This window comes from Podarcis raffonei, chromosome 3, assembly GCF_027172205.1.
Source record: "Podarcis raffonei isolate rPodRaf1 chromosome 3, rPodRaf1.pri, whole genome shotgun sequence".
Taxonomy (NCBI): Eukaryota; Metazoa; Chordata; class Lepidosauria; order Squamata; family Lacertidae; genus Podarcis; species Podarcis raffonei.
Window position 1 is genome coordinate 56416957 of NC_070604.1, and position 15596 is coordinate 56432552.

Here is a 15596-nt window from a genome sequence, read left to right on the forward strand (position 1 = left end):
TTTAAGAATTGGTTTGGCTTTCTCTTCCTTCACCACTCTTTTTCTCCTTTGTATTGTGTCTATTTGACTGCAAGTCTGGACTTGCTCATTTTTAAATCTATTTACAGCAATCAGATTTTTTAAAAGCTTGTTACAAATTAAATTATTATTATTATTATTATTATTATTATTATTATTATTATTATTATTAAAATCCTGTGTGTTTTTCCTACCCTCTACTGTTAAGTTCACCAATAGCCTCAAATATCACATATGCTACATTTCTGATACATGCTGAACACCATTTGCCAGCCTCACATGCTGTTGCTGGATGACCACTTTAGACTGCAGGTATGGGTTTTAATCAGGTACCCCAAAACTCGGCCTTCCAGATGTTTTGGGACTACAACTCCCATCATCCCTAGCTAACAGGACCAGTGGTCAGGGATGATGGGAATTGTTGTCCCAAAACATCTGGAGGGCTGAGTTTGGGGGTGCCTGGTTTAAATATTTGAATGCTCCCCACATCTTAAAAAACAGAAACTAAAAAAAAACCTCTCTTGCATATTCAAACTAGCACACCAGGGTTCTAGCCTATGCTAGCCTTTCCTTGACATGCTGGTTCTGAATGCTCAAAATGTGAGATAATTCAAACCTTCTATCCCATTCGATCTGAGAAGCTGCTGACCATGTTTAAAGTGCCCCCATTGAAAGAAGTGAGGCAGGTAACAAACCAGACAGAAAGCCTTTTCAGTAGTAGTACACTACTAGTAATGCAACATTATTCCCAAAAAGGTATGTCTAATGCCATCCTTGGGGTCTTATCAGCTCCAAGTGAAGACTTTTCTGTTCACTCAGGTTGTTATTTTTAGATAACTCGTGAAGTCTGGTCTGTTTTTATATCTTTATTTAACTTTGGGGCTGTGGAAAGTTTTTATTATTGTTTACTTTGTATCTATATTAGATTTATATAGTTTATGCTTTATTTTTATTCTTTTACTCTTCTATACTATAAGCTAACAAGAGAATACAGTGGTATCTCGGGTTAAGAACTTAATTTGTTCTGGAGGTCTCTTCTTAACCTGAAACTGTTCTTAACCTGAAGCCCTACTTTAGCTAATGGGGCCTCCTGCTGCCGCCACGCTGCCGGAGCACGATTTATGTTCTTATCCTGAAGCAAAGTTCTTAACCCGAGGTACTATTTCTGGGTTAGCGGAGTCTGTAACCTGAAGCGCTTGTAACCTGAAGTGTATGTAACCCGAGGTACAAATGTACTATGTTCAAATGTTATTACTAATAATAAAATTAAATTTCATGCCATTATTTTTTAAGGAAAGTGAGAGTGGTGAAGTTCTCATGCAGTGCAATACTAAACATATTTACTCAGAGGTAAGTCTCACAGAGCTCAACAGGGCTTGCTTCCTAGTAATTATGTATTTCCTTAGGACAGGCATCCCTAAAACTAAAAATGAGTTCGGTGCATCTTAACAGAAATCAACTAGGTAAGCTATAAAAACATAAGCAGCTACAGAACAAAGGAGAGAAAATATCAAATACAAATACAGAACCACCTACTCAGATAACCTATCCAGAGGTACTTAAATGTATTCAGCCTCCTGCACCAAGTTCACTAAAATAAGCTATTTCAGGCTGGTTTACTGACATTAATGATTTAAAGTGTTCTGGAGCCCTAGGAGAAGGGAAAGGACAAGATAGAAAACATACAGGGAGCTATTTTGCGCACTGCAGCTTCTTATGTGTTTTTATGTGTCACCTAATAGTAACAGCAAATCCCATTTGCAATGGTATCTGACCAGAGCAATGCTACTGGGATGAAATGTGAAACCTAGCACGTGCACACCAATACACATCAACACACACAGATACACAAACACGCCCACACCCTAGTGATTTTTAGAAGCCTCACAGACAGTATTTTATATCATCAATCAGGAAGAGAGGTATGTGGGTACTAAGTCTCAAGGTTTTGTTATGACAACAAGAGTATGAAAGTGGGTTGATAAACCAAACTAAGAAGCTTACAGAAAGAAGGACTGAGATTTTAAAGTACCAAATTGTTGGTAGAAATGTAAATATATTTATGCTTTATATTTAAAAGAAATTACTATTCTATAGGTAAATATGGAAAGTTTTTTTAAAAACTATTCTGGTGTTTATGCTGTTAGCAATACACGTGTGCACATACACACATTTTCCTTCAGTTTGAGCGCACACTTCCATTAAAAAGAAAATAAGCTGGTATAATAAGACTGTTATGGTCATAAACAGAGAGAGCTTGTAACACTTCCGATGCCAGTGCGTTTCAGGTGAAATACATTAATTGTCTCCATGAAGTACCATAAAGCGTGCTTATATATACTGAGAGAGAGAGAGAGAGAGAGAGAGAGAGCGAGAGAGCGCACACATTACATTTTTCTTCTTTGGTGGATTCAAGGCAGCATATCTAAGTTCTCAGCCTTCCATCCAGACACTGATGAGACCAAGACCTGCTTAGTTTCAGGGCAGCTGATTGCATCTCTATATACAGAGGCAGGCAGAAGGCAGATTGCCATCCATAGGTAGAATAGCAAGTGTGTATTACTCCCAATAATTTAAGAATGGCAATAGCAAAAAGGCTCCTTCCTCCCTCAAACTCGATTTCTGACACAAGGAAAGCTGTCAAGAAACTAGGGTCAGATGTCTGTATGACTGGAATGTGAGTTCAGTTCCAGTACTGAAAACTAATTCCTCAGCTGAGCATAGAATTAGTTTCCTGCTCAGAAACAAACTGTTTCTTAATTCTGAGGACATATCTGTCCCCCTGACCCACTACTGTGCAGCTGATTCTGAGTGGTAGACCTTAGGATTCTACTAAAAAACAAAGCAGACTCAACAAGCCTGAAATTGGCAAGCCTTTCACCTAAATGTAGCATGACTGTACCATCTGTACTGCACTGACGCTGGGCTAGTACTGAGGTAGAAATACTCAAAATAAGGGAACAATTTTAATTTGATATTTGAAAACAGTAAATAAAGTAATCCAGATCAAGAATATTCAGCTCTAATCTGGGACTTGTTTCTGTTCCCACTTACACTAATGAATTACTGGAACTAGTAATAATTTGCCTCCACACACTGATGAAACATTCACAGAGCATCAAGCATCTCCTTAAAATGCTGAAACATTATTTATTTATTTTTAAGCAATTAACATAATAAAACATACAAAGTGCATATGCACTGAAAGTGCTGACCACTTATAAACTTTGCTGCAGAGGACAAGAAAACAAGTCATAGCTGGTTTTGCCAATCTTGTTATAAAACTATGTAAATCCAATTTCAACTCAAATTTTATTAGGAGAACATTAGCTGGCATCAAGAATTCCACTGCTTTATATAGCCTAGTGCCTGGACTTGGACAGTGTAAGAATTTTAACCCAATGATGACTAGTGGCTAATGACCCTCTGCGGTTGTAAGGGTGATGACTATAAAGTGCTCCACACATCAAGTACTGTACTATGAACATGTCAAAACCGACACCTTATCTTATTGAATTGCCTTCAAATGAAATTTCCAGCTGTCGTGAGTCTCACAGTGTCATAGGGATCAGGTTTGAATGGGTAAACTCTGGCACAGGAGGGGAGAGAGAGAGAGGCAGGAGGAAAGGTTAAATAGTTAAAAATTGGGCTGGAGGAGTGGGGAGACCTCCCCTCTACACTAACTTCAGCTACTTCAGGAGGAGGAGCAGGGATGCCACTTCCCCTTCCTGCAGAATGTAGGCCAGGAGGGGGGGGGAAGCTTTGAGAAGCCGAGGCGAGAGATGAAACACAAGGCAACAGCGACTGAACAGGAGCCAGAACAGGAGGGTGCAGTCTTGTTGCCTAGAACCAGGTGCCACCTTCACAGACGGGCACAGAACCACCAACCCCGAAGGAGCACGTGTTTGCAATGCCAACATTCCTGCAGAGTGAATACTGTGGGTGAGTATGCCAAGCAGGGTTAGAAACTCAGATATATAAGTTAATCACCAAATGCCACCTTAAACCTAGGTTACGGTCATAGAGGAAATAGAGGAAAACAACAGAATGGGAAGAACCAGAGATCTGTTCAAGAAAATTGGAGATATGAAAGGAACATTTCGTACAAAGATTACCATAATAAAGGACAAAAGTGGTAATGACCTAACAGAAGCAGAAGACATCAAGAAGAGGTGGCAAGAATACACAGAGGAATTATACCAGAAAGATATGGATGTCTCGTACACCCCAGGTAGTGTGGTTGCTGACCTTGAGCCAGACATCCTGGAAAGTGAAGTCAAATGGGCCTTAGAAAGCATTGCAAATAACAAGGCCAGTGGAAGTGATGGTATTCCAGCTGAACTATTTAAAATTTTAAAAGATGATGCTGTTAAGGTGCTACACTCAATATGCCAGCAAATTTGGAAAACTCAGCAGTGGCCAGAAGATTGGAGAAGATCAGTCTACATCCCAATCCCAAAGAAGGGCAGTGCCAAAGAATGCTCCAACTACCGCACAATTGCACTCATTTCACACGCTAGCAAGGTTATGCTTAAAATTCTACAAGGAAGGCTCAAACAGTATGTGGATCGAGAACTCCCAGAAGTGCAAGCTGGATTTAGAAGAGGCAGAGGAACCAGAGACCAAATTGCAAACATGCGCTGGATTATGGAGAAAGCTAGAGAGTTCCAGAAAGACATCTACTTCTGCTTCATTGACTATGCAAAAGCCTTTGACTGTGTCGACCACAGCAAACTATGGCAAGTTCTTAAAGAAATGGGAGTGCCTGATCACCTCATCTGTCTCCTGAGAAATCTCTATGTGGGACAAGAAGCTACAGTTAGAACTGGATATGGAACAACTGATTGGTTCAAAATTGGGAAAGGAGTACGACAAGGCTGTATTTTATCTCCCTGCTTATTTAATTTATATGCAGAATACATCATGCGAAAGGCTGGGCTGGATGAATCCCAAACTGGAATTAAGATTGCCGGAAGAAATATCAACAACCTCAGATATGCAGATGACACAACCTTGATGGCAGAAAGTGAGGAGGAATTAAAGAACCTTTTAATGAGGGTGAAAGAGGAGAGCGCAAAATATGGTCTGAGGCTCAACATCAAAAAAACGAAGATCATGGCCACTGGTCCCATCACCTCCTGGCAAATAGAAGGGGAAGAAATGGAGGCTGTGAGAGATTTTACTTTCTTGGGCTCCATGATCACTGCAGATGGTGACAGCAGCCACGAAATTAAAAGACGCCTGCTTCTTGGGAGAAGGGCAATGACAGGCCTAGACAGCATCTTGAGAAGTAGAGACGTCACCTTGCCAACAAAGGTCCGTATAGTTAAAGCCATGGTTTTCCCAGTAGTGATGTATGGAAGTGAGAGCTGGACCATAAAGAAGGCTGATCGCCGAAGAATTGATGCTTTTGAATTATGGTGCTGGAGAAGACTCTTGAGAGTCCCATGGACTGCAAGAAGATCAAACGCATCCATTCTTAAGGAAATCAGCCCTGAGTGCTCACTGGAAGGACAGATCGTGAAGTTGAGGCTCCAGTACTTTGGCCACCTCATGAGAAGAGAAGACTCCCTGGAGAAGACACTGATGCTGGGAAAGATGGAGGGCACAAGGAGAAGGGGGCGACAGAGGACGAGATGGTTGGACAGTGTTCTCGAAGCTACAAACATGAGTCTGTCCAAACTGCGGGAGGCAGTGAAAGACAGAGGTGCCTGGCGTGCTCTGGTCCATGGGGTCACGAAGAGTCGGACACGACTAAACAACTAAACAACAACAACAACAACGGTCATAGAATCACAGGACTGTTGAGCTGACAGGTACCCCTAAGGGGTCACCTAGTTCAACCCCCTGCAATGCTGGAATCAACGGAACGTCTAGGAACCTTATTGCGGGAGTATATCATCATCTTCTCTATACCACTTTATAAGTAAAAAAATCTCAAAGCGGTTTACAACACATTAAAAAAATCAAATAAAAATCCAGAATAAAACAAATTCAAGCTTCTAAGAAAATATTTCAGATCCTTCTCTGACATTTTGCTTTCCCCATATTTATTTACCTGCTTAATTTATATAGCTGCTCCATAGCAGAAGTTTTCTAGGAAGCCAGTGTGGTGGTGTGGTTGGACTAGGACCTGGGAGATCAGGGCTCAAATCCCCAGTCATGAAGCTCACTGGGATGGGAGCCTGGACACTAGCTCTGCATTTAGTTATGCTCATTTCCCCTCCTTCTATTGAGTGAATGGCTTCCAACGAGGTAACATCATTAGCATTCATCCTTCCAATGGAAGCTTAATTAATTATATACTTAATTAACGGTTCTTGCCACTGCTAAAATTCTGATATATCACTAGAGGCAAATATGCCAAACAACCCAAAGGCCTTGATATGAAACAAAAGCAGCAACATATTTCGTTACTAGATTGCAGTCACTTTTGAATTCCACAGAGTTAAAAACACAATTAAGAGGAAATGATAAAAAAGCATACAGAGCATAAAGTCAGAAGAGGCTGTTAGTGAGAAGAGGTGCAGAAAGAAAAGAAGCAATGAATTTCAAGTATTTTTTTTAAAAAATCTTTTCCTGTAGGTCTCCAATCAAAGGGAGTGTGCTAATAATCACATTTCTGTGTGGTTTTCAGTTATCTTAATACAGCTCCTTACATAAAGTACAGTGGTACCTCGGGTTACATACGCTTCAGGTTACATACGCTCCGCTAACCCAGAAATAGTGCTTCAGGTTAAGAACTTTGCTTCAGGATGAGAACAGAAATCGTGCAGCAGCGGCACAGCGGCAGCAGGAGGCTCCATTAGCTAAAGTGGTGCTTCAGGTTAAGAACAGTTTCAGGTTAAGAACGGACCTCCAGAACGAATTAAGTTCTTCACCCAAGGTACCACTGTACAGAGAAGAGATAACATGGTATCTGCCATATATGTTAAAGTTATCAACTATTATCCTGAACTATCCACTGGTACACACAAGTGTGGTTTAATATCTAGAGGCAACAACAGAACACTGAGAGAAACAAACCTTTATACATAAAAATGGGTTTAACATGCTGCTCTGTATTTCATTCATGAGAGCTTTCCCCTGGTCTGCAGAGTAAATGCACCTGGAGACCACACAAAACAGGCAGGCAGCTACCATGCAATAGGTTATACAGATTTTTAAATTGAGTTATTTCTGTGCTCTTGTAAAAGTGTGTTTCTGCTGACCTTCTCTAATCTATGTTCCAAATTGCTTTCAGTGGGATGCTAGTCTTTATTTAATAGCCAGAGCCCAAGGAACATGGAAACCAAAGCAAAAAATTGTTAGTCTCCTGATGAATAACTTGACCTTTGCTTAGTAAGAAGAGATCAGTTCCCCTTCCCTCATCTGACCCTTGCAATAAAAGCAGTCACTTTAACACTTTGGTTCAATGTATGAAATATTGCAGGAACCACCCTCAGGTGCATTTACTATTCTTATGTATAATCAAAATTGCTCAAAATACATAATAAAATTCACATTTGCTAAACACTTGCCCTCTGTTCTGATCTGTCCACAGAAGTTTTCACTTCTTGTAGAAAATTTTAAATAATACAAATCCCTAATATGGTTCTCATTGACAAGGTGTGATCATGTGTTAAAAGCATTCCTATTTGCTGTGACGTGTGTACTCTAAAAACTGGGCACTGGTTTTAAGACTGGAAATTCTTTTTTCCCCCTCCAACGAAACTGTAATGACCCAATATAACCCTGATCTCCTAATGAATTTACTGTCAAGTTAAGATCACAAAAGCCGCAAGTTCATTAGCTCTAAGTGCAGAAAGCCAATGGATTATTCTAAGGATTAGAGGCTTTTTTCACTTGAGGGGTGTTCCAGCTTCAGAAAACTGTGAAATTAATCTCGCTGCATTAAGGTGCCTGGAGTTGTAACCGTAAACCTTCAATTACATCAACTACTTTTCCAGTGAGACGCCACCTAACCAGTCTGTTGTAGAGACAACTGTAGTGACAAATAAATATTTAGTCAATACCAGTGACATGGCTTTGTAAACACTAAAAGTATGGGCAGTCCTACATGATCTAGATTTGGGAAACAAAATTAGGACATTTAATAGGACTGCCTGATTAATATTCTAGTACTATGTGGCAAACCTTGAGTCTAAAGTAAAGTGGAGCTTACCTTATTATACGCTAGCCCTGGGATTCTACAGCTTCACATCCAAGCTGCGAACTGGGCATGGGTATTAAATGTTCCTGCTCAACTAGGCTTGCTCAACCATAGCAACTATTTTAGTGGGCCTTCTGAATATTATCTATTATAACTCTCCCAGACATTGCTGGCTGCAAAATTTATTAGTGGTGAACCAAAGGATCATTGACATCACAACTCACATGCACTGAGTATTGGGGGTGGGCATATACTGAGCGTTGAAGAGCGCTGCATGAGACATCAAGCCAAATGAGTGGCCGAGACTTTTGTGCTCATCTACTTCCACTCAAAGAGAGCATTTATCAGAAGGGAAAGTTTGACATGAGGGTTTTTTGGGATGTTTTCAATGACAAAAGCGTAAACCCAATTTTCATGGGGACCTTAAGCACATGTTAAATATCCTTCACTGAAATTTATTGTGACATAAGGAATTTGTTAGTCTTTAAGGTGTCACAACTCTGTTGTTTTTACTTAACTCAGTGGGACTTCAAAGTACTTAACTTTGGCTGAGTCATGCCCCAAATTTGAGGCCCTTTATTGTCCATGCCTCATATCAAGTATATGGAGAAGAACAAATATATGTATTTCTTTTTATTTCTATTTTACATTTAGGCACAGAAAAGGAAGATTTTCCAAGAGGCACAAATGAATGCTGGATGTCCAACCCAACCTGATCAATCTCTCTGTTTTCAAAATCTCCTACTAAACTATCAATATTTGATTAGGCTTATAGCAAGTCAAATTATTTTCTATTTCTCTTCTATGCCTTAAAAAAATGCCTTGGTAGCCTTAAATATGACACGCAGACATACATTTGTATAATTCTCTTTAATGCTCCGTTACTTAGCAACACCTAAAAGCAATGCAAGAAATGGGAGGCATCTATAAATTCAATCTAATCCAAAATGAGCAGGTTGGTCTACAAAGACATTTTTGATTTACAGCCAGCTCGTTTTCCAACTAATTGCAGTCTTCTGTTACAGAATCCTAGAGACTTGCGGTCTCCAACCTAAAAATCAATGCAATATGCTGCCAGGAGAATCGTCTCCTGAACCAAGTGCATTAGCTGGAAGGAAGGAATCTGGCTACAAGCTTTTTGCTTTTCTCCATGGAATTCCACCCGACATCAGGATACTCTACTTTCCTTCTCTCACATCATTCATCTTCCTTCTTACCATCTTACCTTGCTACTATCATTCAAACTATACCGGCCAATTACAGTTTGAGCACTTAATGCCACTAGATAACTAACATATTATATAACCACTAGTAGATAATCAATATACCCTTTGAACAGATCAGAGAAACTTTTATTAGGGAAACTTCCTACCAGCTCCCTCAAATCATCCTCTGAACTCCAAAAACCAGAGCCATCTTGATCAGGGCTGCTTAATCAGCAGTTCTATAATTTTTATTTTTCATGGGGATCCACAGTAATTATAATGTTTAGTCTTGATCAAACTCTTCTAAAAGTAGTTCAATAGTTTACAATATATTTAGTTGTGAAACTGCGACTAAGGGACAGTGACTTGTCCAAAGCTTAGTCCTTGGCTAAAGCAGGCAGGATTTGAAACCAGGATTCCATTCTCCATTCACATGCTTACTTTTTGAATTGGAGAAGGGGTTGCTGGGAGTTAAGATCAGCATAAAGAAAATATTTCTGTTTTGGAGATGCATCTTAAGACATATGTTGCTTCTTTTGCAGGATTCCTCTTCATTCAGCACCTCAGATTACCACAGGCAACACAACATCCATGCAAAATCTTTGTTGAAAAAATTCTCAACTCAGATAAATGATCTTTTATCATGCTATTTACACCTAATGGCAAAATGTGAGAACCCAATCAGCCAGCAAAGGACATTGCTTGTATTTTAAGAGTATCCGTACCATTATATAAAAACAAAGGTTTCTTGTAATTTTTAAGCACTTGAAATACTGACAAGATACTTGATAGAAACAAACTTTTTTCCATTAGCAGAGTAACTGTTGGCACGCCTCTCTGCAACTTTTGCTTTCACAAGGGAAGGGAGCGACTTAAGCTTCACTTCCTCTCCTGGCAGTTTAAACACTGCTTACATTGTTTTATGGTTTCCATGGGAAAACAAATCTCAAGCAAGACCCAATTCAAGGTCTGGGAGTACTTGAGGCTGAAGTACACTGTTGAACCTAAGCAGGTGTGGATTTGATCAGAACTTTGGATGGGGGACCAGACTACTGGATGCCCCATGTAAGAGCAGGAATTAATACATTAAAAAAGCAAGTAAGAAAACAAATCTCAAGCAACAAATTTAAGTGAAACCTTTTCCACATCTGGCCATCAACTGCAGATCATATAGTGTACCCTGGATTTTTAAAAAAAATGTAAGCAAGAACAACTGGGCCAACTGTAGTATGCATGAGAACAGACCTACTACATGTCCAAGCCCTTGCTATGCAAGAGGAAACACAAAACACATCGCATAAGCATGCTTCCCATACATATTGTGCCAAGTTAGGAGCAGTAGTCTATAAGTTGCATCCACGTACTCATCACCAAGGACCGCCTTCTGAGCTGCGCAAACATCAAAACTGAATATCAGAGGTTGTTAGAAGCTGACAAGAGGTATGGGGAAGGAAGAAGGGAAAACAGCACTGCACTCTGCCCACTGTCTCCTGAAAGGCATTATTGCATTGGCACAAGGGCCGGGAGGCAACAGCACTAGCTCCCATACAATAGTGACTCATTTCTCAACTTGGGCTGCCACAGAACCTGTGAGGAGACAGAGGATTCAGCCGAAAGCTTACAGCCTTTTATTCAATGGGTCCTATGTCTCCTCACAGGCTCTATGCTAGTTCAAAGAGATGTAAGCATACAAGAAATATCAAGGCTGTGTACACTGGTGTTTAATCCTTGAAACTGCAGCAGCAAATGGGCTTATCAATCATTTATAAACACCTCTAATGCAGAACATTTTATAGCCTTGCCTTTTCATTCATGAATATTTGATAAATCGCGCCCCACAGAGAAAGGGGTCATGTTAGGTATACAGAGAGGTTTGAGGTCATTGCTTACAAAGGGCTCATGGACTAAACTCAAGCCAACATGGCCCAGTAATCATAATGTGGTAATCTGTGAACTGCCCTGAGACCTCTGGGTATAGGGTGGTATATAAATTCAATTAATAATAATCCTCATGATCCTCTCCAATTCTTGTGAGGGTCAGGTAGATTGCACATTAAAGATACTACATACACTGTCAAGAGCAACCAAGCATTTGTGAATGAGTGTAGGTTGGAGAGAGACAACTCTCCCTTGTCTCCAGCTCATGATTTCCACATTCTACTTCCAGATTTTGATACTGTCCTCTGTGCAAGGCCATATGGGAACATATAAACACAGGTAAAATGTTCCTTATGCCACTACATACAGGAATGCTTACAAAGGAATTGTGGAAAATTAAAAGTCCAGGGGCACCGGTATCATAATGAACTGGCAATAACTATAATGATACAGCAAACATCATAAAGACTCATAATTTATGACTGGCATTTTATTTCACTGATTCCTTCCTTTCAGAACTGTTTGCCCTATTAGAAAGTATCATTTCATAGCATTCTTCTTGCATAAATGTAAGAAAACACAATAGACACTGGAACTGGTGGCATCCTGGGACAAGTCTGCTTTTATGAAAGGAGCTACTTCATTCCTTCCTGGCGTATTCTGAAACTGCCAAGCAAGAGGAAGAACAGGATGGTGCAGAGAGAGAGAGAGAGAGAGAGAGAGAGAGAGAGAGAGGGGAGGGGTGAGAAGGGCAGCAGTGAAGAGGAAGAATTCTCCTCTCACTTAGCTGCTCTTCACACTTGAGCCAATCTTGGTAGATGTGGCAATATACCCCCATGCTGCCTGAACTATCCTGTGGGAGTGGAAAGGGTCACAGGGGGATGTGAGCAAGACAGCTCATTCCTTTTGCTCTCTTCTTCCTGAATATCGTCAATGCATTTCAGAAACACGGGGTGTGTGTGTGTGTGTGTGTGTGTGTGTTTGATTTGCTGGGTGAGGGAAGCGCAGAACCACACCTGACAACATATTGGTCCACCAACAACACTAACGGTATTACTAGCAGGAGCCCATTACATGACTTAAAATAATTGGCAATGTCCTTCTGCCTGTCTCTTCTTCCTAAACTATCTCACCCAAAGATACATTTCTAATTGCAGACAGATTTCTCTCAGGTGTTTGGAAAGAGACAAATTAGTACACGAGTTAAAAATTAATACAATTTTTTTCATTAAAAAGAGAATAGGTATTTCCTCTGAAATCAGACATGGACGAAAGCAAGAGACAGCTCTTCGGCATCCATTCCTTTATTGCAGTTTTCATTGGTTGCAATGACCATTCACTTATTTAAAAGCAGCTTACTGTGACAGACTATTTTATTCCTTTCATGTTGGCAGAGCAAATCTGTCTGTCTGGCTGACTGGAGCACATATTTATGCAACTGACGTGCATGAAAAAAGTGTAGTAGCAACATTTTCCCAGTTTGCTCTGTAAATCACAGCATTATTTTTATTTTGTTTGTTGCAAATATAGTTTATCATTTGACTCAGTAAAACACCATTCAGAAGGAGATAATACATTTCCTACCACGTACAAATGAACTGCAGCACTCATATTAAAATTCCTATCTTCTATTGGGTCCCATAAAACAGTTATATTTATTGGTATCTGTTATTTGAGAGTGATTCACATAAAGACATACTTCTGAGTGCTGGTTCCTGGCTTAATATCAGCAGAGAACCTTCTAGATCACTCACAATTAGGGCTGCTTCACACATTAATTTGTACATGTAAAGAATTTTATCTGAAACTTAAATATATATATATATGTTCATACAGCAGAATCCTATTTCCATAGCTTATCTGCTGCTGACCTTTAAATATGAGTTACAAGTAAGCTTTGAGATGGAAGCAGGAAGGGACTGTGACTGACTGCATGTAAACCACTTGCATAGGCAAACAACAGTTTCCTTCTTCAATGGCCATCTCTCAGTTTTGAGTGACTAGCAAGCTTCCTCATAGGTGAGTAGGACTATAGTATAGCATTCCCCAACCTGATGCCAACCAGACACTTCGGACTACAACTCCCAACAGCCTGAGCCAGCATGGCCAATGATCAGGGATAACGGGAGTTGTAGTCCAAAACATCTCAAGTTAGGAAAGGCAAGTGTATTGTGCTCCTTTTACAGCAGCAGTGGGGTGTGGGGTGGGGTGTAGCCACCGTCCCAAGATCGGTGTTTCTGCTGTTGAAGCAAGGCAAAGTTGGGGTTGCATGGTCACCCTGCCCCAGCCTGGGTAAGCAGCAGCAACAGGTGGGCAGCTCTGCCCCACCATATGCGCCACTATTGTTTTATTGATAACATGAAGTGCTAGAATCTCGTTTAGGAAGAGCGACACTTCTGTTAAGTATCAACGGAGCAAGCTCAAATGAAACAAACTTAGACATAACTGATCTAAACTGAAGTTGGAATCAGCCCACCTGTCCAATAATTTTCCTTTTGGATATGAGGGAACAATATACCTTTTCTATGCTTGCCTAGAGAGTATTTATTTATATTATTGATCTACTTGCATTCATTATTTACCAGAAAACATTCAAAGATGCTTGAAACAAGAACAGTTTATTTTTGCAGACTGAAAACCAAACTAAAAACAGAAAAGTCACTAAGTGCACATATGAGTCCAATTGTGGTGAAGATGCTGTAGTTCTTGTATTGGGAGACTGCCAATTTGGGGTGGGGGGGGAGAGAGAACTATGATTTTTTTTATGACTACAATGTTGAACAATTGCAATTTTATAGTATATGCTTTCAGGCTAAACATTTAGTTGTATTCCTGGCCAGAGATATGGGGAAAGAGTCTCTCTCAGCTGTTATAATTGTTACTTGTTTTTGTTTCATCTATCCTCTCCCACCCTAGTGAGTTGGATTTTTCAGTTGTAATAAATTATTTCGAATTGACAAGGCAGCGAACACTCCCACAAGCATTCGTGGAATTTTGAATAGGCAAGAACTTTTTGGATACTTACTAAGTAACAAGAGGCAATGCTCTTCGTCACTGCACATGTAACTTCACTTACAGCAAAATCTGTACTTTTATCTTAATGAGAAAGGAGAGGAAATTCTCTCCAACAATGCTGAAAACCTTAAGAAATGTAGGAAAGGTATCAAACTACAAAGAGCTTTATAAGTCAAGTAAGAAGAGTATCACAGTCAGATTGCAATCCTATGTACACTTACATGGAAATAACTCTGAAGGAAAATAGTGGTACTTGATTTCAAATAATGATGCACTGGACTGTGGAGTCAGATAGATAAATATGTGATTATACAATATCTCAAATTCTACAGTAATTGGCAACAGTCTTTGGGCTAGTCATAAAAAGAAAGACGTAAATAAAAGCATTTTTCTGTGGCACAGACACCTTGGTGGTCTAGAATAGTTCACAACCCTGATTTTGCTAGTTTCTGCCAATCTATTCAAATAATCTGGGCATGTACCCTGTATGTAATCATTTATCAAATCTACATACCCATTTGCTAGAGGGAAGAACATTAAAGCAATTCTATGTGAAGATATATTACAAAGCAAAGGCTAGGTTTTATACACGGATAACTAAGAATGGGAAAGTACAATAAAAAAATCACACTTAGTTCAGTACTGAAGCTGACAGGAACTTCATTATATTTATTAAGCTTGAAAAATGCAATTTCCTTTCCCTGCATCTTTGCAATGGTCAAAGTTGCCAGGTTGTTCAACAGCATTTTCTACCATCAGTTATGCAAGACCTGCCTTCTCAGCATTGCAACTGAGAACAGGCTAAGGACCAGCTTGAAAATAACGTTCTTCTTGGCAGCCTATCTAGATTTTGTCATGAATTATGCTGCATCCCATTTTTTTTTTTAAAAAAGTCTTCCCTAAAGTCTAGCCAGTACTGACAAAAATGCAATCCAATGAGTTCAGAGTGAGGTTCCTGTTTTGCTTTGTAAAAATTTTCCTCTTCCCTTGAAAAACAGCCTCGTGCATGAATTTCAGACAGGAAAACAGCAAGATGATTTAGAACAGCAGTGTGAAAACAATGTAGATAAGTGACATCAGCAGATCCAATAACATGTCTTTTATTTCCAATAAATACAGGGCAAGTAAAAACAGAACAAAGGGAGTGCTAACAAATAAAAGTAGGTACAACAATGTTATCAGCTAGAGCTATGTAGCCCAGCCTTGTATTTAGTGACCCGCCTGATGGCCAAGGCAAGGGCAAGCAAGAATTTGATGCAGGCACATGAGCAGGCTGGCAAAGGAGGGATTGCTCAACCACCAGTTCATGGAATAAGTAAACAAATTGC

The 15596-nt window shown here is 39.8% G+C and overlaps 1 protein-coding gene across 6 annotated transcripts in view; it reads right to left on the reverse strand.

Annotated features, from left to right (window-relative positions):
* Positions 1-15596, reverse strand: part of CEP85L (centrosomal protein 85 like) — a 93574-nt gene that overhangs the window by 62426 nt on the left and 15552 nt on the right. Inside the window, exon 3 of one of the 6 annotated variants that reach the window (XM_053381782.1) lies at positions 14490-14547. The exons of the other annotated variants lie outside the window; for them this stretch is intronic. The gene's annotated coding sequence lies outside the window, so the exon portion shown is untranslated. The remainder of the gene's footprint in view (positions 1-14489; positions 14548-15596) is intronic. 6 annotated transcript variants of the gene reach the window in all.